This window comes from Callorhinus ursinus, unplaced genomic scaffold (assembly GCF_003265705.2).
Source record: "Callorhinus ursinus isolate GAN/ISIS: 27379988/994484 unplaced genomic scaffold, GSC_fseal_2.0 scaffold103, whole genome shotgun sequence".
Classification (NCBI taxonomy): domain Eukaryota; kingdom Metazoa; phylum Chordata; class Mammalia; order Carnivora; family Otariidae; genus Callorhinus; species Callorhinus ursinus.
In genome coordinates, this window is record NW_027397165.1 from 340945 (window position 1) to 360854 (window position 19910).

A 19910-nucleotide genomic window follows, 5' to 3' on the forward strand; every position below is an offset into this window, starting at 1 on the left:
CTCTCTCTCTGTGTCAAACAAATAAATACATAAATAATCTTTTAAAAAATTTAAAAAATAAATAAAACTCAAATTTTATTATGTTATCATCCTTGTGTTAAATCCCCTTGTTTTCAGTGCTCTCCATAGTCTGCTGCCTGCTGTCTGACTTCAGTCTGTATAACACTGTACTTTCCAGCAACAATGCACTACTTGATACTGATGAAATTTGGAAGTTTTTGGGTTTGTGAGTGAATGGCCAAGAAAGAATTCTTGAGAAATTTTTGGTGCAAAAAGGCGATTTTATTATAGCATGGGGACAGGACCTGTGGGCAAAAAGAGCTGCACTGGGACTGTGAGGAGTGACTGATTATATAGTTTTTAATTAGTGGGGGTTAGGGATAGCGTAAGTCTCTAAGGAATTTGGAAGCAAGGCTTTCAGGACCTTGAGGGGCTAGCTGCTGTTAAGATAAGGTTACTTTTAGAAGACATACAAATGGCCAACAGACACATGAAAAAATGCTCCACATCACTCGGCATCAGGGAAATACAAATCAAAACCACAATGAGATACCACCTCACACTAGTCAGAATGGCTAAAATTAACAAGTCAGGAAACAACAAATGTTGTCAAGGATGTGGAGAAAGGGGAACCCTCCCCTCTTACACTGCTGGTGGGAATGCAAGCTGGTGCAGCCACTCTGGAAAACAGTATGGAGGTTCCTCAAAAAGTTGAAAATAGAGATACCCTATGACCCAGCAATTGCACTACTAGGTATTTACCCAAAGGATACAAACATGGTGATCCAAAGGGGCACTTGCACCCCAACGTTTAAGCAGCAAAGTCCACAATAGCCAAACTATGGAAAGAGTCCAGATGTCCATCAACAGATGAATGGATAAAGATGTGGTGTGTGTATACACACACACACACACACAATATTAAAAAAAAAAAGAAAGCTTACCATTGCAATGACGCGGATGGAACTAGAGGGTATTATGCTAAGTGAAATAAGTCAGTCAGAGAAAGACAATTATCATAGGCTCAAAGGTGGCCTTAAGTGATTTCCAAATGCTATGCACTTTCCCTCCAATGTAGAACATGACAGTCAGAAAAGGAGCTTCCTGGTACTGAGGGACAAAACCACTAAATATAAACAACCTGAACATTCATCAGCGGTGCTTTCAAAGAAAGATCTTGATCAAAAGGGGGAAATGTGAAAACTAATAAAAGGAAACTTCATTTAGAATGGAATTGGGAGGCTGGTAGGGGTAACTCTCACACACACCCCCACTAGTTATCCATTGCAGACTCAACAGGAGGAGATGGACCTTACATATGGAAACTACTATACTAACCCAGCAGAGGGAATGAAGTGTAGAGACCCTCCTCCCCACCCTCAGGCTACTTTTGACGTTGCAATACGCAGCGGGGTTTTAGCAGCCGGAAACCAGAAGGAGCATAGGAAGCCCCAGCCTCCCTCTCCTATGTGTCTTACCCCTGGATGCTCTTCCTGGGTAGCACCAGTCTCCCCAGCTTCGAGGTGAGACAGGACGGGAAAGAGGTCAGCGCCCGGCTGCTTGCCCTCTGGACTCTGGCGGGGCTTGGAGAGTTCAGCAAATGCCCCCTCACGTTCCTATGGCAGACACTGGAGAATGAAGGGCTGGCTGTGGGCCTGTTCCTGCGCTCAGGCAACGTCCTGGAAAGCAGGGCCTCGTGGGGAAGAAACGTGGTTGCCAAGCCTTAACCAGTGACTGGATTTTTCAGCCGGTGTTTGCCACTTCTCAACCTCCCTTCAAACTCTACCACAAAGCTGTGTCCTTGAAGGCCTCGTCCTAGTTGGCAATAAGGCAAGGAAGGGGCTGAACAAGAGCACTCGCACAGGTACTGTCCCGACAGCCCCTTCCCTCCCCCCCCCTCCCCCCCCCCCCCCCCCCGCTGCTCACACAGCAGTGCTGATGTTGACCAGCCAAGGGTGAGGCTCAGCCATCGAGCACACACACCCTTCCCTAGGCCCTCTTCACCACCACCAGCTCCCCCACTGCAGTCTCAGTGATGACCACCAAAGAACACAATCTCCAAGCAACTTGGCATCCAGTTTATATTGAGCCTCACCCCTGTGTGGGTCAATAACAGTGTTCCCATGAGACCTTAGCACTTAGGAATATGAGCTGGTCAGGAAGCGGGGGAAATGGGCTTCTTCTCCAGGAACCTGAGTCAAAGGCTAGCTTTACCCCCAGAAACTCTAAATACTGTCTGAGCACTCACTCTGCAGAGCTCAGTTCGGAAACGTGCAATCAGAACTCTTTGGTGACATTCAACAAAAAGGCAACATCTTGACTAGGCAGATACACTCCAGGGGAAAGAGCAAAACAGAAGGCGTGAACAAGGGGAAAAGACAGAGAAGACACTGGAAAGAAACAGGCCAAAGGGCAGGGCAGACAGGAACAGAAAACCTGGACCACCATGGAAAACACCAGCTCAGGCCAGTGTTCCACCTTCTCTATTCATTCCAGAAATATTAGCCTGGAGCAAGAGGGAGGGGAGGAGTAGGAGCACAGTGTTTGGTAACAAAAATAGAAGGTTGGGTGAGAAAATAGGAGACAAGGAGATGGCATTCTGATCAGCATGAAGTGACTGGGGCAATGACCAGCAAGATAGGAGGCACCTAGAGACCCTGTGAGGCACCGACTATGCAACCACATGTTTCTAACAGAGAAGCCAGGGTCTGACCACCTTCACCTGCCCTGTCTGCAGCAGCACCTCTGGCTCAGATAATGAGCAATAGAGAGTATATCCCAGTTCATCTATACCTTCAGGAGTGAGCTCTGCAAATAAGTTCACCTTGGGATTTAGGGCACTGTGCAGGACTCCGGCCTCCAAGTAGCTGATGAGTCCCCTCAGTGCCTATAAGAATCGGTTGGCCAGCATATCTGGAGACCAGTCAGCCTCCTCCTGGGCCAAGGGGAGGATGACGTTGGTGAGCTGGCGGGCAGTGAGGTGGCCCAGAGCTGGAGTGGACTTGCATATGGCCTTGAGGATCTTGAGGCACAGACACTGGCAGCCTAAATCGTCCTGGTCCAAAGCCCGTAGGTGTGCCGTCTCTGCAGGACCCTGGCTCAGCCACCATAGGTTGCCATACTGTGCCAGCTGGTGTGGTCTGGCTACCAAGACGGTGTCGCCAAGAGTCCCTGATAGCAGGAAGTCAATGACAAGATCCTTGTCATGCTCATACTGCACTTCCAAAGTCAGGGCTTCTGGGGTTGGTGCTGGTCGGATCACATTAAGAAGCTTCTCCTCCAGGGACATGCAGAGTCGTGACTTCTTCAAGTCTACCTGGCCCTTCCTGGCCAATGGCTTGGGCCAGGGCAGGAAGAATGTATCCACGTCAAAGGCCGAGGAGTCTGTGGGAAGGGTCTGCAGGTACGGGCTCAGGCCTGTCTTCCTGTCCTTATTCAGCAACGGGGCGGCGGGGGGGGGGGGGGGGGCCCCCACCCAGTTCCATTCTTCCCAGCTCCTTCCCCTACCCCCAATGGCTTAGGCGGGTGGGGCTTAGGGGTACTGATTGCCCTATTGTACATCTGCTTAACTGCCAACATGGCCGCTCCACCCACCCCCAGCACCAGCTGGTCACTTGGAGAGCACAAAATCAATGGCTGTGCCAATGCCATTGTCATCCTTCTTGCCTTTGCGCTCACCAGAGCCTGCTCTCGCTCACGGGAGATGGAGGCAAGATAGAAGTCTCCATCAGTGTAGCGAATCTCTAGACCCTGGCGCAGCAGGGCCCAGTAGAGACAGAGCACTGCCTCTCAGCTCTGCTGAGGTATGGGGGACAGGCAGGGGCTGGGCGTCAAGCCACGGACTGGGCGCTACAACTCCTCGGGATTTGCCTTTCGCCAGGTACCTCTCCCGGGGTCACCCACCAACATGGCCCCTTCACTTCCGGGATACGACCTTGCGCGTGGAGTTGAGGGGAGGGACTCAACTTTCCCTGAATTATACTTTGGACAGGTGGGACAGATGAAAGAGGCACTTTCTTCAGACTTATTAAACTTTTCCCACCAATACTGGTTCATGAATGCCATCGTTTCCTCAAAAGACCAATGGTTTGATGCATATACAGTGGAAATTTTAGAATTTCTGGTAGGGCTGGATTGTTGTTTGGCACAAACCAGAGTTCTCTCTTTTTTATCAAGCCAACAATTACTAGATTTCTAATGTTTTTTCCTTTCTGCGGCAAATTCTTGGGTGTCTCTCGGTCAATTTTTCCAAAATCATATGGCAGAATATCCCCTTAGACCAGAGGTTTGGCTACTGGTTTCCTTGAGAGTAGCAATTTTGGAGGAAATGTCAGTGAGGTGGTTTACTTTGGCTTCCAGAAAGTCAAGTCTGGAATGCCCAGGAACCTTAACAACAGCTAGAGCCACCCGCAAAAGTATGGCAATCTAATAAATTTGGGGCATAGAAGCCATTTTTAAGTTCATCCCTATTGGAGGTAAGGCAGTCTCATTGTTTACATAACATTCCAAAGTCACAAGCTACCCCAAAGGCATACCAACTATCAGTATAAATGTTTGCAGTTTTACCTTTGGCTAAGATAAAAACTCTTGTGAGAGTATAATTCAGCCTATTGGGCTGAAGTAACCAAAATGTAAAGGTGCTATTTCAATGACTTTGAAAAGGAAATATGCAGTAGCATACCTAGCACAATATTTACCATTTTTATCCTTTAAGTAAGAACCATCAGTAAACCATGAAAAATCTGCATTGGTCATGAGTTTCCTGTAGTGTCACGGAGAGTCAAAAGGTAATCTGTCAATGTCAAGCAGTCATGAGGGGTTTCACCTGGGTCCAGTTGTAGCCCTTACTCTGAGATCAGATGCCTATCTAACCTGAGCTTGAACAAACTAATTTTTCTTTGGAGACTTTATGTCCCTTTAAGGCCAAAAGTTGGTGTTTTTTTTTAACCTTGGAATTTTAATTATGTACATAAATAGCAACATGAGAAGGAGGGATTCTAAGGCTGGACATTATCTCTAGGTGAAAGGATTTTCGAATAGTCCACTTGTAGTATGGCATTACCCAAGATAACAAAGAAGCCTAGTATAGTTTTTCGTGAAGAAGAAAGCCAATTTACTGCATTCAGTACTGACTTCTCTGCCATTTTTCTGTAGAAATATTGGTTTACTGCATGGAGTTTCCAATATTTACCTGTAACTGACTAAAATGGGCACAGCAGGGATGCCTGGACGACTCAAGTGGTCAGGCGTCTGACTCTTTTTCTTTTTTTTAAGATTTTTATTTATTTATCAGAGAGAGAGAGAGAGCACAAGCAGGGGATGCGGCAGGCAGAGGGAGAAGCAGACTTCCCACTGAGCAAGGAGCCTGATACGGGACTCGATCCCAGGACCCCGGGATCATGACCTGAGCTGAAGGCAGACACTTAACCAACTGAGCCACCCAGGTGTCCCATGGGCATCCAAGTCTTGATCTCAGCTCAGGTCTTGATCTCAGGGTCATGAGTTCAAGCCCCGCATTAGGCCCCGTGAAAAAAAAATGAGCAGAGCATGGAGCATTCTACTAATTTCCAGGTGAATTCTTCACACTTCCTGGCTTTTGAAAGTTCTTCTTCCACAAATCTACGACTATGTATCCTCATAAACCCCAGGCATATAATTTCTCCCTACTGACCTGGACAAATACGATGGCTTGTTGTGGATAATAAACAGAGGCAGCTACTCCCATGAACCCAGGTGGATACACCAGCTTCCTTATTTTTGAACCTCTAGCCAAAAGAAGTCCAACAATGCCAGCAAAACCAATAACACCAAGTCTTGGGAAAAAAATCCAGGAGGTACATTTTGGAGATATTCATAGCTGCCTAACCCCTATTGAACCAAGCTCAGCATCTTGGGCTTAGTTTGTGAGTGCATTTCCTGACACCAACTTGTATATGGCTCACAGTAATGTTGGAGGTGTGAGATGCTTTCATCAAGTTGGGTCCTTGGCTCCCCCACATATTTAGATTGACCCTAGGGAATGGACTAGAATGAAAGCTCATTAACCCTCAGGGAAGTTGTGTGAAATGAGTCCTTTTTAGATGATGCATAGACTCAAGATGAGCAGACACAGACTGGCTGGCCCCACAGACTGGCTGGCCCCACAGACCTGAATTGCCAGACATGTTGCTGGCAGAGGTGGCTCTGGCGGGGTCCAAGGCCAAAAGTGTTAACAGGTGGATGCTGTCCCCTGTGTAGAGGTTTGAGTAAGGGAGCAGAGAGGCAAATCATCTATGTATTATAACAAGGTAGAGCCTGCAGAAAACTTTATATCATCCAAATGGGCTTTTAAAGTTTGTGAAAAGTAAGGACTCTCTGTAAAACCCTGGGACAGGTGTACACCTATCAAGGTGTATTGCCATTTCTCCCGAGTGAAGGCAAAAAGATATTGGCTATCCTTATCATCTGGAATACTAAAAATGCAATGATAGATCAGTTACAGCGAAAAATTTGCTTTCAGTGGGAATGGATGTTAACAGCACATAGGGGTTAGGAACAACAGGGTGCTGAGGGATAACAGTATTATTTATTGTTCAGAGGTACTGAATAAACCTCCAACCTTGGCCATTGGGTTTTCTCACAGGTAAAATAGGAGTGTTACAGGAACTAGTGCAGGGGATAATGAGGCCCTGAGCCTTGTAATCTTCTATTATGGGCTTGATGCCCTGAAGGGCTTCTTTATTTATAGGGTATTAATGATGGAAAGAGGTTTTGAGGGATCTATTTGAATCTTGATGGGAGGTGCAGTGTGGATTCCGCCAAGATCAGTTGAGACTTTTGCCCATAAAGAGGATGGTAGCTGATCCAATAGGAACAAATGATCAGTGTCCCTGGGCTCACCTATAGTGGCAACAGAGACAGAACAAATAAAAGATGTCAAACAATCATTTAATTCCCCAAATTGGCTATTTTGATTACTACTGTCAAATTCTAGAATTATTTCCCCCCAATTGGGAGAAATGCTGGCATGATACTATTCTAAGAAATATCACCCCAATAAATGAATAGGGGCAGAGCAATGAAGGAAAAAAAGGATTAAGTAGCTCTTAAAGGACCTAGACAAAAGGGATTAGGTTCAGAGACAGGAACCTGTTGAAGTTTATTAGAGATCTCCACTATTTGAACTGTTTTAGGACTCCAAGGCAGGGGCTGCATTTATAGCAGTGGGATTGAGCAACAAGGCTATAGCTCTGGTGTCAATAAGGACAAAGATTCAGTCCCAATCTGGAGAATGGTTTCTCTAGGCCAATTAAGAGTGGAGATTGAGATGAGCCTTGTAGTTCCTCAGAGCCCCAGTCACTGGGAATTAGGAAGACATTGGAAAGACTGACAGAAGGTGGAGGACAGAAGGTGCCTGGAGCACTTAAAGTTGTAACAATCTTTCTTTTTTTAAAAAAAGATTTTATTTATTTATTCGACAGAGAGAGACATAGTGAGAGAGGGAACAGAAGCAGGGGGAGTGGGAGAGGGAGAAGCAGGCTCCCCGCTGAGCAGGGAGCCCAATGCGGGGCTCCATCCCAGGACCCTGGGATCACGACCTGAGCCGAAGGCAGACGCTTAACGACTGAGCCACCCAGGCGCCTGTAACAATCTTTCTTTTTAATAAGAACATTATCTTGAATGTCTGGCTCTTTGCAATAATAACAGAAACTCGAAAGTTTTTGGTTTTGTTTAGGGGCCTTCATTTGCCAGAGCTGAAAATTGAGAATCGTAGCAGTCTTTCTTTTAGGTGACTCACCTAGGATGCAAGCAAGTTGGTTTGCCGTATTAACTAAATCTGGAGTACACAGTTTCCCATTCTGTCCTGGTCCTTTTAACTAAAAGAGAAAGAGCCCAGTTCAGCCTGTTAATAAACTTAGAGTTAAATGCCACCCAGTGGATTCAACATATAAAGGAAGACCAGAATATTCTTAAAAAAAAAAAAAAAGATTTTGGGGCACCTGAGTGGCTCAGGCGTTAAGCATCTGCCTTGGGCTCAGTTCATGGTCCCAGGGTCCTAGGATTGAGCCCCGCATCGGGCTCCCTGCTCCGTGGGAAGCCTGCTTCTCCCTCTCCCAGTCCCCCTGCTTGTGTTCCCTCTCTCGCTGTGTCCCTCTCTGTCAAATAAATAAATAAAATCTTTAAAAAAATAAAATAAGTAAAATAAATTTTAAAAAAAGATTTTATTTATTTGAGAGAGAGTGAGAGAGAGAACGAGTGGGAGAAGGGGCAGAGGGAGAAGCAGACTGCCTGCAGAGCAGAGAGCTGGACTCAGAACTTGATCCCAGGCCCCTGGGATTATGATCTGAGCCAAAGGCAGACATTTAACTAACAAGCCTCTCAGGTGCCCAGACCAGAATATTCTTAAAAGACAATTTGGAATTCATTATAATAGCCATGAACAGTTTCAAGCTTTTGTATACAAGGCTGAATTTTGTTCCAATCAGTATACTTGGGAAAAGTTACTGTAATTGCTCAGTGGAGATTTCCAGCAAGTGTTCTAGCATCTTGACAAAATTTAATGGTTTGTTTCTCTAAATCCCCTTCGGGATGACCCATTGTGGCTAGTTTCATCCAATGTTTGGCTTGGTCCTCACCAACAAACATGTGGACTATTGATAGAAACCTGACAAACCAGGCTGTTAAGTTTGAATAGCTATGTTAAATTCTTTGGCAAACTTATGCGTGTCCTCAGTCACTTTAGGAAATTCTTTATGGCTCACAATTTGGACTTAATCCAGGCAACATAATTGGAGGTTTATTTAGATCCTCAGAAGACTTAACTTTGAAAAGGTAAGTTTCAATAGGTTCAAGAGAGGAGCAAGAGGGGAAAGATTCAGAGGAAAAGGAAAGTTCAGCAGACAGAATAGAGGAAAATGGAGCCAGATGCAGGGCCTGAGCATGAGGTGGCCACCATGTATCTGCAGGTATCAAAGAAAATGGGGGAAGGGAAAAAGAGACCTTGGAAGCCATTTTGGCTTCTTTCAATGGTTTTCCTCAGTTAATTTAGAAATAGTCCTTTGCAGAGACAAACTTAGAATCCTGAAAACATCTGGAAGCCTCAGGTACCACTTAAAATAGGCATTCCGCTTCTTCTTTTCCTCCTTTTTGCCCTTTAAAGAAATTTATTTCTTTTTAGGAACTGCAGCTTTCTGATTTAATTGAGGAAGCAAGTTTGGGGAGATCAAAAGCTCAAGATAATGTTCATTAAAGTTTTAAATTTCTTTAGTTAAGTCAGTCCACTGACTTATGAACGTGCATGTGGAGGAACCATAGTTTTTAAACATAAAACCAGACAGAGTCTCAGTAGGGAGGAGTGCTCTCAAAGCATTTTGATAACTGGAATCCCATTTCTTAGAGGTTTTTCTCTAGAGCAAAGAGACAATTCCTCAACAGTACACTTTTGAGAGGTACAGCCTGGTTCCAGAAGGATCAGGCCAAAGGTCAGCACAATTCCAGTAGGAAAGGCGCAGTTCCAGAGGAACTGGACCAAAGGCCAGCACAGTTCCAAAAAAAAAAACAAAAAAAAAAACAGTTCCAACCAGAACAGTCCCATCCCAAAATAGAGTTTGTCCAAAGTCCTACACATTTCAAACTGGCACCAGTTCCAACAGGAACAGTCTGGTTCCAAACAGTATTGAGACTAAAGGTCAGCACAGTTCCACCAGGACAAACGAGTACTGCCAGAGATTTAAAAACAACAACAAACAAACAAGGCCTTAAATAGATCCTGAATAAATTCTGGAGAGCTCAGACACAAAGCATCCAGCTAGCAAACCAGGAGAAAACTTACTTTCAAAACCTCAGGTCTGCAAGAAAGCAGTGAGCCCAATGGGCTCTGTGCGTATAGATACCTATTTGCTCACCAGCCTTGGAGTTGTGGCAGGGAGGGTGTGTCTTCTCTGGATACCCTTTGGGGCCACCAAGTAATGTTAAACTTAAAAATAAAACTCTCAGGGGGTGCCTGGGTGTCTCAGTCGGCTGAGCCCACAACTCTTGGTTTCAGCTCCAGTAGTGATCTCAAGATAGAGACCCGGGTCAGCTCAGCACTCTGTGCAGAGTCTGCTTATCCCTCTCCCCCCCCTGCTGGTGCTCTCTCTCTAAAATAAGAATAAATAAAATCTTTAAACAAATAAAACTCTCAGTTATTTTACCAACAAAAAAATGGATTTCTTAAGGAATAGCTGAGAATTACAAGCTAAGACAAAACCATAGGCAAGTCTGGAAAACAAAGGACTGAAACTCTTGTAGAGGAAAAGAAGGGGGTGGGGTGAATTTTGGGAAGAGCTGTTATAAATTAAAAGTCTATTGGAGTAAACTGAGAGTTAGAAGTATAGTGGCTTCTCATTGGCTGAGTTGTCACTGTCTCTCACTGGCTGGGCTGTTGGCAGAGTAGGAAGCAATCTTCCTTCCTTCCACTGGGTCAGTAAAGTAGTATGGACTTGCAAAGTGTGTTTCCTCCTTTTGGTTCTGTAATTGATAACTAGTGCTAGGGTGAGAGTTCCCCCTGCCAGCCTCCGAAATCCATTCTTTTTTTTTTTTTTTTTTATTTAATTGACAGAGAGAGAGACACACACACAGCGAGAGCAGGAACACAGGCAGTGGGAGCAGGAGAGGGGGAAGCAGGCCTCCCGCTGAGCAGGGAGCCCAAGTGGGGCTTGATACCAGGACCCCGGGATCACGACCCGAGCCGAAGGCAGACGCCCAACGCCTGAGCCACCCAAGCGCCCCCCGAAATCCATTCTAAATGGGGTTTTCCTTTTATTAATTTTTACAGAATCATTAAGTGTTATGATCAGTACACAGTATCAGTTTCACTTATATCCACCGTCCCTTCACAGCTTTGGAAGCATTATCTCAAGGTTTACACATCCACCCAGCAGACAAGCTAGAAAGCCAGAAGTCATCTGCAGGCTTAGAGAAGCCATTATAGCCATTATAGGACCAGTTCAGGGTTCTTTTGGAGGGAGAAAAGGAGTGGGTGGAAGACTACCCCTATTCTGGCTATATGGAGGTCAAGGAAGGAAAAGAGGACGGGAGCAAGGGAGGAAGTGGGGGAGAAAGGAAAGAGGATGTGGAAGGAAAGGCAGAGAAGCAAGCAGGTAGGAATGAAGAGGCTAGAAACAAGGAGCCAGTCGGCACCAGAGGAGAAGTAGAGCCAGGCAGCAGGGGGCAGGAACCAGAGAAGGGAGGCTCTGGCAACGTGGGCGAGACCATTCTTCTCCCTCAAGGGGTGCCACACCACCTCTCCTCCTAATGGAGGCAGAGCAGAAGCCCCCCACCCTCATGGGCAGAGGCACACACGGGGCTTGGCCCTCTCTGGGCCTCCTAGCTCTCCAGCCTGGGAGTTTTGATGTGGGAAACAAAGGCAGAAGAAAAATTATTAAATTTCCTTACTACCCACAGCCCATTGACAAGTCCCTGAAACAGGTAGAGTGACACTCCTCTAGGGACTCAACTGCCTCAATGTTGACACTTTGTTAAGGGAAAAAGGCAATCTAGCCGGACCCTCCCTCCACCTCCCCCCCCCCGCCCCCCGCGCCAGGATCCTGTAAGCTTACTTTAATAAAAATTCTTTTGGAAACTTCCTTTATCTCTAACCCACCCTCCCCCAAGATACATGTTGGCAATCATCCCCCAAGCATATGGCCCACCGATATACATCTGAAGGGTCTCATGACTACGGTTTTATTAGACGGTAATAAATGACCTTTTCCTAACAATAGCTAGCTCCCCTCAAGGTCCTGAAAACCTGGCTTCCAAAATTCCTTAGAGACTTATGCTATCCCCAACCCCCTTCCAACTTGAACGTATATAAATGGGCCATTTCTCATGACACCAGTGCAGCTCTTTCTGCCCACAGGTCCTATCCCCATGCTATAATAACATCACCTTTTTGCACCAAAGATGTCTCAAGAATTCTTTCTTGGCTGTAGGCTTCGAACCCTAACGTCTTTCCTACATCAGTTTGACTAATTTCTCCAACTCCCCCAGCCCCCGAATTGCGTGGACTAGGGAAAGATTCTGATAATCCCCTCCCCTCCTCAACTGGTGGAGTTTAATAAAGACTTGGAACAGAATAAATAACTGTGGGGGAGATGAGTCAGCCTGGTTGGGGCAGCAGCACCCAGAAGTGGGGGGCCCATAATGTGGGGGTGCCCATTCCGGGGGGGGGGTTTAGAGGAAGTGTCTGTAGTAAGTCTTGACCACGCACCCACTGAAGGGGCACGCATGGGACACGGGTTGTCTTCGTCTCCCAGCCTCAATTTCCTCTTCTGTGAAATGGGAATATGAATCCTCATTTGCTTTATCTGAGCATACTATGTCTGCCATAAAAGGTGGTCAGTGAGTAGTAACGATCATCCCTACTGCTGTGCCTTCTATCTTAGTCCACTTGCGTCATGTGAGACTATCCCAATGGTGGGAGTGTGGGGCACAGTGAGGAGACACTGATTCGTCATCACAGGGAGCCCAAAGGTGGCTCAGGCCCTCAGAAGGCCTGAGGGAAACTAAAAGTTCTGGTGAAGGGGCTTGGGCAGGCGGCAAATTCCTTTTTTATTTCTGCGACTTCCAGGTGGGGAAAGACGCCCGCTCTGGGACCAAGGATTGTATGGCGACCTACAGGCTGCACCCCTCTAAGCAAAGTCACCTTAGATTCACTGTCCTTGTCACTTATTTTATTAGAGGGACTGCTAGCTAAACGGAAGGATTCACACCAAGACTCCAATACGGGGCCTATAGACCTGAATTAGTGTGGGAAGACAAGACCCAGGGAGAAGAAGAAGGGCGTCAGGGGGCTAGGAGATGCACCAGTTCTGCTTGGCGCTGCCACGCTGTCTGGCAGCGCCTTGCCTGCTGGAGAGGCGCGCGGCATCCGCGCATGCGCTCTCCGCTCTTCGACCGGGCCTTCCCAAGGGGTCGGGCTGTACTCGGTGGAGGCGCTGTCCGCGCATGCGTATCCCGCTCTTATCAAGTTCCCAGTGGAGTTGGGGGAGTACCCTGTGGAGCTGGCGGGGCTATTGAGTGCGAGGACCGTAGACTAGCCTATAGTAGGCGGCTGTTAGAGGATTTGAACGAAGGGGTGTGTGACAGCGACAAGTCACAGACGGCGGAAGAGTTAAGTGCGGCCGCCAAGGGCTGTTTAAGCTGGCGCAGAGTCCTCGGAGGTAGAAGGGCACTCGGGGTTGCTTTTTTCGCCTGGATTGCACTTTGCAGTCCCCTGGAGGAGACCGGAAACCAGAGGACTGAAGGGAGTGAGTGTGTGAAACCCCGGAGGAAACACCTCTGGATTCCGTCCTTACATCTCCAGGCCCTAGAAGGGACCCCATCAAGTCTGGTCGCCCCCAGGTCAGCCCCCCCGGCAGAAAAATCTAACTTTGGACAGTAACTGCGCTGCACCCCACCCCTAGTCTTCCAGGAAGTTCCAGGGCCCCGCCCCACACCCTGGGGGACTCTAAATAAAAAAGGGGGGTTCCGTGAGAGCGGGGCAGGGTTGAAAGACCTGCGATGGAGCCGCCTATGTGGCCTGGGAAGAACCCCTGCTTCCTCATCCTCCTCTGGGCCTGAGGAAGACGCCAGACGGGCCTGGCAAGCGCCCAGAGAGTGACCTCAGACCACTGATCAGGAAGTGAAGCCTGAAGGAGGTGCGCAGAAACCCAGTGTGCGACTAAATTAATGATTCTGATACCAGACCCTTGTACAGAAAGGGAAAAGAGCCATTGGCTTCTCCAGCTGCAGGTGCAAAGTTACAGAGGCGTCGGGGACCTGAAAACCCAATGCTTTTTATGAATGAGGATCCCGAGGTCCAGTCATACCATCTGACATTGTATTACGCTGGGTCAGGCTCTGTTGTGAGTGTATTTACTCTGTTAATCCTCACAACAATCCTATGAGGTAGGTATTACAATCACCCCCAGTTTACAGATGAAGAAAGTAAGTCCTGGAAAGTTAAGCCCCTTCGCAAAGTCACATAACTAGTAAAGAGCAAAGCAGGACCTCACAGTCAGGCAGTCAGACTCCAGAGTGGGCACTCTTAGGAGCACAAGCTTATGTTGCTCTGGGTGAGATCACATAAGAGAAACCCGGTAGAAGGTGAAGATTGGAAATCATTTTCTGAGCACCTGCTCTCACACTATTGTGTTTCTCTCACCTTATTTCAATCTTTCCAACAACTCTGGAAGGAAGGAAGTGGAGGAAACTGAGGCAGAGAGGTTCTGTATCCTGCCCAGGTCACGTAGATAGAAGCTGAATCAAGTTGACTCAGGTAACAAATTAGTTAACCGAGACAACTGATGAGACTAAAATCTAGTTCTCCTGTCTCTCAATCTTGGGGCCTTTTTACTACATACATTTTAACAAACATTTATTTGTTCATTCAGCCAATGTGTGTTGGGCCAGGTGTTCTTGCAGGCACTGAGGATTCAGCAGTGACCAAAACGGACATGGTCCCTGTCCTTGAGTCTCTGAGGGAGGGTGAAGGTGGAGGGTGTCAACAACAAACAAAACTGGATATTAGTTAAAGCAGTGAAAACAAATTTTATTCAGTAACTACTGTCAGTAGGGGAAAGAGCTGAGCTCTGTCCCAATTTGTGCAGGAGTGACTGGGTATTTTATTTCGTTTTTTAGAGATTTATTTCTTTATTTCCGTGGGGGGGCGGGAGGGGAGGGGCAGAGGGAGAGGGAAAGCAGACTCCCTGCTGAGCGGGGAGCCCTACACGGGGCTGTCTCCCGACCCTGAGATCACGACCTGAGCCCGAAACAAGAGTTGGACCCAGGCGCCCCATGACTGGGTATTTTAAAGGGAGGGTGAGGGAGGAGGGGGCAAGGGCTCAAGTAGAGTCAGGGAAGTGAAAAATGACAAAAATCAGGTAAGAAGTTTAGTCTGTATAAAAGCAATTAGGCCTGCTGTGTCTGCTAGTGGGCACTTAAGGAAGTTAGGATGCTCTCCTCCACAGAGACTGGGAGGTAGAGGCCCTAGCCTTTCTTATGATTACATTTCAAAGGAATGGCTCTCAGGTCCTTAAGAAATCACTTTCTGAGTTGTAGGAGATACATATACATCTCAAAGGGAAAGGAAGAATTCACAGTTGAAAGCCATTTTTAGCAAATGCTCTAAGAAAGGGGGGTCATGGGCTCACCATCAGGTTCTGGCTAGAGCAAATGGGAAATTCTTTTGACAGTCCTGAGCTTTTTCAGACAGGAACTCAGAAAAGGGCTGGGCCGGTTCAGCTTGCAGCCTTAGGCTGCTAGAAGCCAAGTCAAAGTTTCGTCAAATCCTTTAGTGTGGGGTAGGGGGAGTGGGAGTGTTTGAATGGAGGGTTTGTGCGGAAAGTTTCTGCAGTTCTCAAGGGAGATGGAACCGATAACAAACATGTAGAGAAGACTTTCAGGTAGTGACGATATTGAAGACCTGGGAGACCTGGAGAAGGAATTTACTCTATTGGTGAACTGAGAACCCAGATATGCCAAGGTCTGGGAAGGAAAGCAATCTGGAGGGAAGAGCAAGTGAAAAGACCCGGGGTGCAGGAACACACAGTGAATGCAGCACATCAGGGCAGGGCTGGGGAGAGTTGGATAATTAAGTCTGAGGTCTTAGGGACAGTCAGGGGCCAAATCACTAGTATTTATGTGCCAGCAGGGCCACCCAGTGAGGTCACACACATATTTACTGTACAGGACACCTTGTACTGAGGGAATGAGGACAGGAATCTAAAAGTTAACCCTTTCTGTGGTCACCCAGCTGTGCAGGGCTGCATCAGCCAGGAGAGAGGGGTGCCTTCTTCTAATAACCACAGGCTGGCCACACTGTGAACAGGAGGGGTGGTCTGCCCAGAAGGGCACCTTTGTCTAAACAGAATGAAGGTACTAGCCAGGCAAGCTGTGGCTTGTGTGCCAGGCGCTGAGCTAGTAATTGCTAGGGTAGCAGACCAGGTGTAAGGTTATTGAAAAAGCTGAAGCATCTAAGCAGCTGTCTTAAAAAACAAAACAAAACAGGGCGCCTGGGTGGCTCAGTTGGCTAATCGACTGCCTTCGGCTCAGGTCATGATCCTGGAGTCCCGGGATCGAGTCCCGCATCGGGCTCCCTGCTCGGCGGGGAGTCTGCTTCTCCCTCTGACCCTCCCCTCTCTCATGCTCTCTCTCATTCTCTCTCTCTCAAATAAATAAATAAAATCTTAAAAAACAAAACAAAACAGTGCCATGAACAATGAATGTACGTTACCTGATTACAGGGCCCATAGCGGTAGTCCAGTGGGCGTGTTCAACCCCTCCATGGAGAAACAGCAGTGAGGATGGAACAGGGGAGAGTGTGATGCATCCAGGTACTCACTGATGCTTGAGCGTGACTTCATTCAGGTAACTGAGCCCCTCTTGCCCCCTGCTGCATCCCTTTCCCTTTCCCCTGTCGGGCTCTTTCTGGGTCTCTCTTTCCCATTCCTTTTGTTTATTTCAGCAGAATTGAGCATTCGTTACTTGGTACAGTGCATGCAAAAAATGTCCTCACTGATGTCTCCAAAATCAGGTAGAGGACACAGACACATTTTTCTAAATTTATGGAGTTACTAATTTATACATTTCTATCTTATGTAAAGGATTTGAAGTGGCTGTTAATTCCAAGATTTATCTTTTCCTGCCACTATACTAAGGTGGACAATAGAATGAACCTAGGGCAAGATGATAAGAATCCCTTTTTATTTATTTCACTTTATTTTATTTTTTAAAAGACTTTATTTTTAAGTAATCTCTGCACCCAACGTGGGGCTTGAACTCACAACCCCCGAGATCAAGAGTTGCAGACTTCCAACAGAGCCAGCCAGGTGCACCTATTTATTTTGCTTTAAAATGTTTATATTGGATATTTATGTTGGATATAGTTATTTTATTATATTCTTTTCAAGTGTGCGGAAAGGCAGATGTTAATAAAAAACATCCCCAGTTTAATGAGATCTTCATGTTTCAGCATGTTTACTTCAGATCTTATTTTTTATTTTTAATTTATGTTTTATTTTTTTAAAGATTTTATTTATTTATTTTAGAGAGAGAGACAACATGAGTGGGAGGGGGAGAGGAAGAGAGAGAATTTCAAGAAGACTCCACGCTGAGCGTGGAGTCCAACGTGGGGCTCAATCCCAGGATCCTGAGATCAGGACCTGAGCTGAAACCAAGAGTCAGAAGCTCAACTGACTGCGCCCCCAGGTGCCCCCAGATTTGATTTTTTAAAAGATTGTTTGTTTATTTGACACAGAGAGTTGTGGGGGAGAGAGAGCACACAGCAGGGGGGAGTGGTAGGGAGAGGGAGAAGTAGGCTCCCCGCTGAGCAGGGAGCCTGATGCGGGGCTCCATCCCAGGACCCCAGGATCACGACCTGAGCCAAAGGCAACCGCTTAACTGACTGAGCCACCCAGGTGCCCCCAGATTTGATTTTTTAAGCAGAGAGCATTAACAAAGCAGTTGAACCCCCCTCTGCAATTCCTTCAGGTACATCCCCTTTCCTTCCCCAGTTACCATTATTCTGAATCTGGAGTTCATCATGCTCATGCATGTTTTGTTCTCCAACTTGATGTGAATGCATCCATAAATGTTTCATAGTATTTTGTAAACACAATAGAGTCTTGTTTTGTGCCAGCAGTGTTAACACTGTATGGCCCCCATGTTGGTAGCAAAGCTCTAGAATTCTCGATATTTACATGGTGCTCACCAGCACCCAAAGGACTTCAGGGTCCGTTATTTCCTGTGATCCTCACATACGCCTCCTGAGGAGGCAGACCAAGTGTTATGATCCCCATTTGACTCAAGAAGAAACGAAGATGGAGAGAGTGAAGGGACTTGCCCCAGGACCACAAAGGGGCAGAGGCCCAGGCTTACTATTCCCAGCTCAGTGCACTTTCCACTACCCCGTTGCCATCCGGCTGATAATGTGAGTTGTGTCAGCAAGACAAGTGTGAGCGACCAGAGAGCAGCAAGTGGGAGGGGGAGGAGAGGAGCGTGGAGATGAGGATAGGAAGGAAAGGTAGACAGGGGAGGAAGAAATAAAAGGGCAGAGCCGACGGAAGGAGCTGTATAGCTTCAGATCTACCAGTGATTCTCACTGTTGGCCACTCTTCGGGATTGCCTGGGAGCTTCAGAAAACACTGATGCCGGGGACCCACGCCCAGATCTAATGTAATGGGCCTGCAGGGCGGCCTGAGCTGCAGGATGTCGAAAAGCTCCCCAGCTGGTTTTGAATGTATAGCCGAGGCTTTGAACCATCGCCTAGGCAAAGCAATTTATCAGGCAGTGAGTTGGTTGAGGAGGCGGTACTCAAAGACTGGCTTATTAACATTAATAAGATCTTAGACCTCAAAGCCTGGCTTGATAATGGGATGTAAATAAGGTATTGAGATCTTAGCCCTAGATTCTATGGAAAGAAATGGGCTAAAATGAAAGAGGTAATAATCCAGTTTCCTCAGTGCTGTTCATACTAGGCTTAGACTATTGTGTTCAGTTATCGGGCTTTAACTTGAAGGGGAGACCAGCAGTTTTCACACTGAATACCAGTAACCCCCTACAGAGTAATAGCATTCAGCAAATGTTCTGTAAGTTCTTCCTTTATGCAAGGTCTGTGCTGCAGGGAAGTAAGAGAGATGGAAAAATTACAATTCTTGCTTTCAAGAAACAGACTCACAGGCAACCCAGGCAAATACAAGACAATTAACACAATGTGCTGAGTGCCAGTAATAAATCTAAAGTGCTAGGGAACAGAGGGCAGAGAGAGGAGTCTTGGGGAGACTGGCAGAGGGGCTCAGAGTGAACTTTGTAGGAGTGCTGCCCGAGCTGAGTCTTGAAGGGTGAGTAGGAGTTTGTTGAGGGCATTGTTGAGGCTGGGGGTTGGGGAGAGCACATGCAAAGGCTTAGGCATAAGTGTGGTTGTGGAAGGGCAAATTGGTATGGTAGAAGCACCGGGAATAAATGTGTGGTGGAACCGAAGTGGGTGATGAGGCCTGTTCGGGTTTTACCCTGTAGGCATCAGGGAATCATCAAAGAGAAGAGTAGAACGAGGAGGTCCTCATGGAGGAGAGGGCATCTAATTTAAGGCTTGGAAATGATAGAAACTCAAGAGGCAGAGATGTGGGGTGGAGAAGGCTTCCCAAGCAGGGGTGGGGGGAAGTGTGGATGCAGGAATGAGCCTGATGTGTGTCAGTGCATCGAGGGGACCAATAATCCGATACAAATGAGTGAAACCATCTGGAGCGCTTTTTAAAAATATCCATGCCTGGGCTCCAATGCCCCCCCTTCCCCAGAGCCCCAGTGATTCTGATTTATGTGGTCTGGGGGTGGGACCCAGGCATCAGTATTTTTTTTTTGAAATTTGCATGGTTGTTAATTACACGGAAATGGTTGACAAATACACTAGATGTGTGAGCCAGTTCATCACCCCCCTTTCTCTCTCTTTTTTTTAAAGCTTTTCATTTTAATTCCAGTATAGTTAACATACAGTGTTATATTAGTTTCAGGCGTACAATATAGTGATTCAACAATTCTATACATGACTCAGTGCTCATGGTGATAAGTGTGCTCCTTAATCCCCACTACCTATTTCACCCATTCCCCCACCCACCTCCCCTCTGGTAACCATCAGCTTGTTCTCTATAGTTAAGAGTCTGTTTCTTGGTTTCTCTCTCTCTCTCTCTCTCTCTTTTTTCCCTTTGTTCATTTGTTTCTTAAATTCCACATAGAATTGAAATCATATGGTATTTGTCTTTCTCTGACTTATTTCACTTAGTATTATAGTCTCTAGATCCATCCATGTTGTTGCAATTGGCAAGGTTTCATTCTTTTTGATGGCTGAATAATATATTCCATTGTATATATATATATATATATATATATATATATATATATATATATATCACTTC

At 46.6% G+C, this 19910-nt stretch overlaps 1 long non-coding RNA gene and 2 pseudogenes across 1 annotated transcript in view; 1 reads left to right on the forward strand and 2 right to left on the reverse strand.

The window, feature by feature from the left end:
- Window positions 1-2689: 2689 nt before the first annotated feature.
- On the reverse strand, window positions 2690-4065 carry LOC112808768 (mitochondrial dynamics protein MID51 pseudogene; annotated as a pseudogene).
- A 1495-nt stretch (window positions 4066-5560) lies between these two features.
- LOC112808769 (MICOS complex subunit MIC26 pseudogene) lies at window positions 5561-6164 on the reverse strand (annotated as a pseudogene).
- Window positions 6165-13004: 6840 nt separating this feature from the next.
- LOC141371810 (uncharacterized) overlaps window positions 13005-19910 on the forward strand; it is a 38388-nt gene continuing 31482 nt past the window's right edge. The window contains exons 1-2 of the long non-coding RNA XR_012377046.1: window positions 13005-13911; window positions 16248-16371. This is a non-coding gene — a long non-coding RNA (uncharacterized lncRNA). The remainder of the gene's footprint in view (window positions 13912-16247; window positions 16372-19910) is intronic.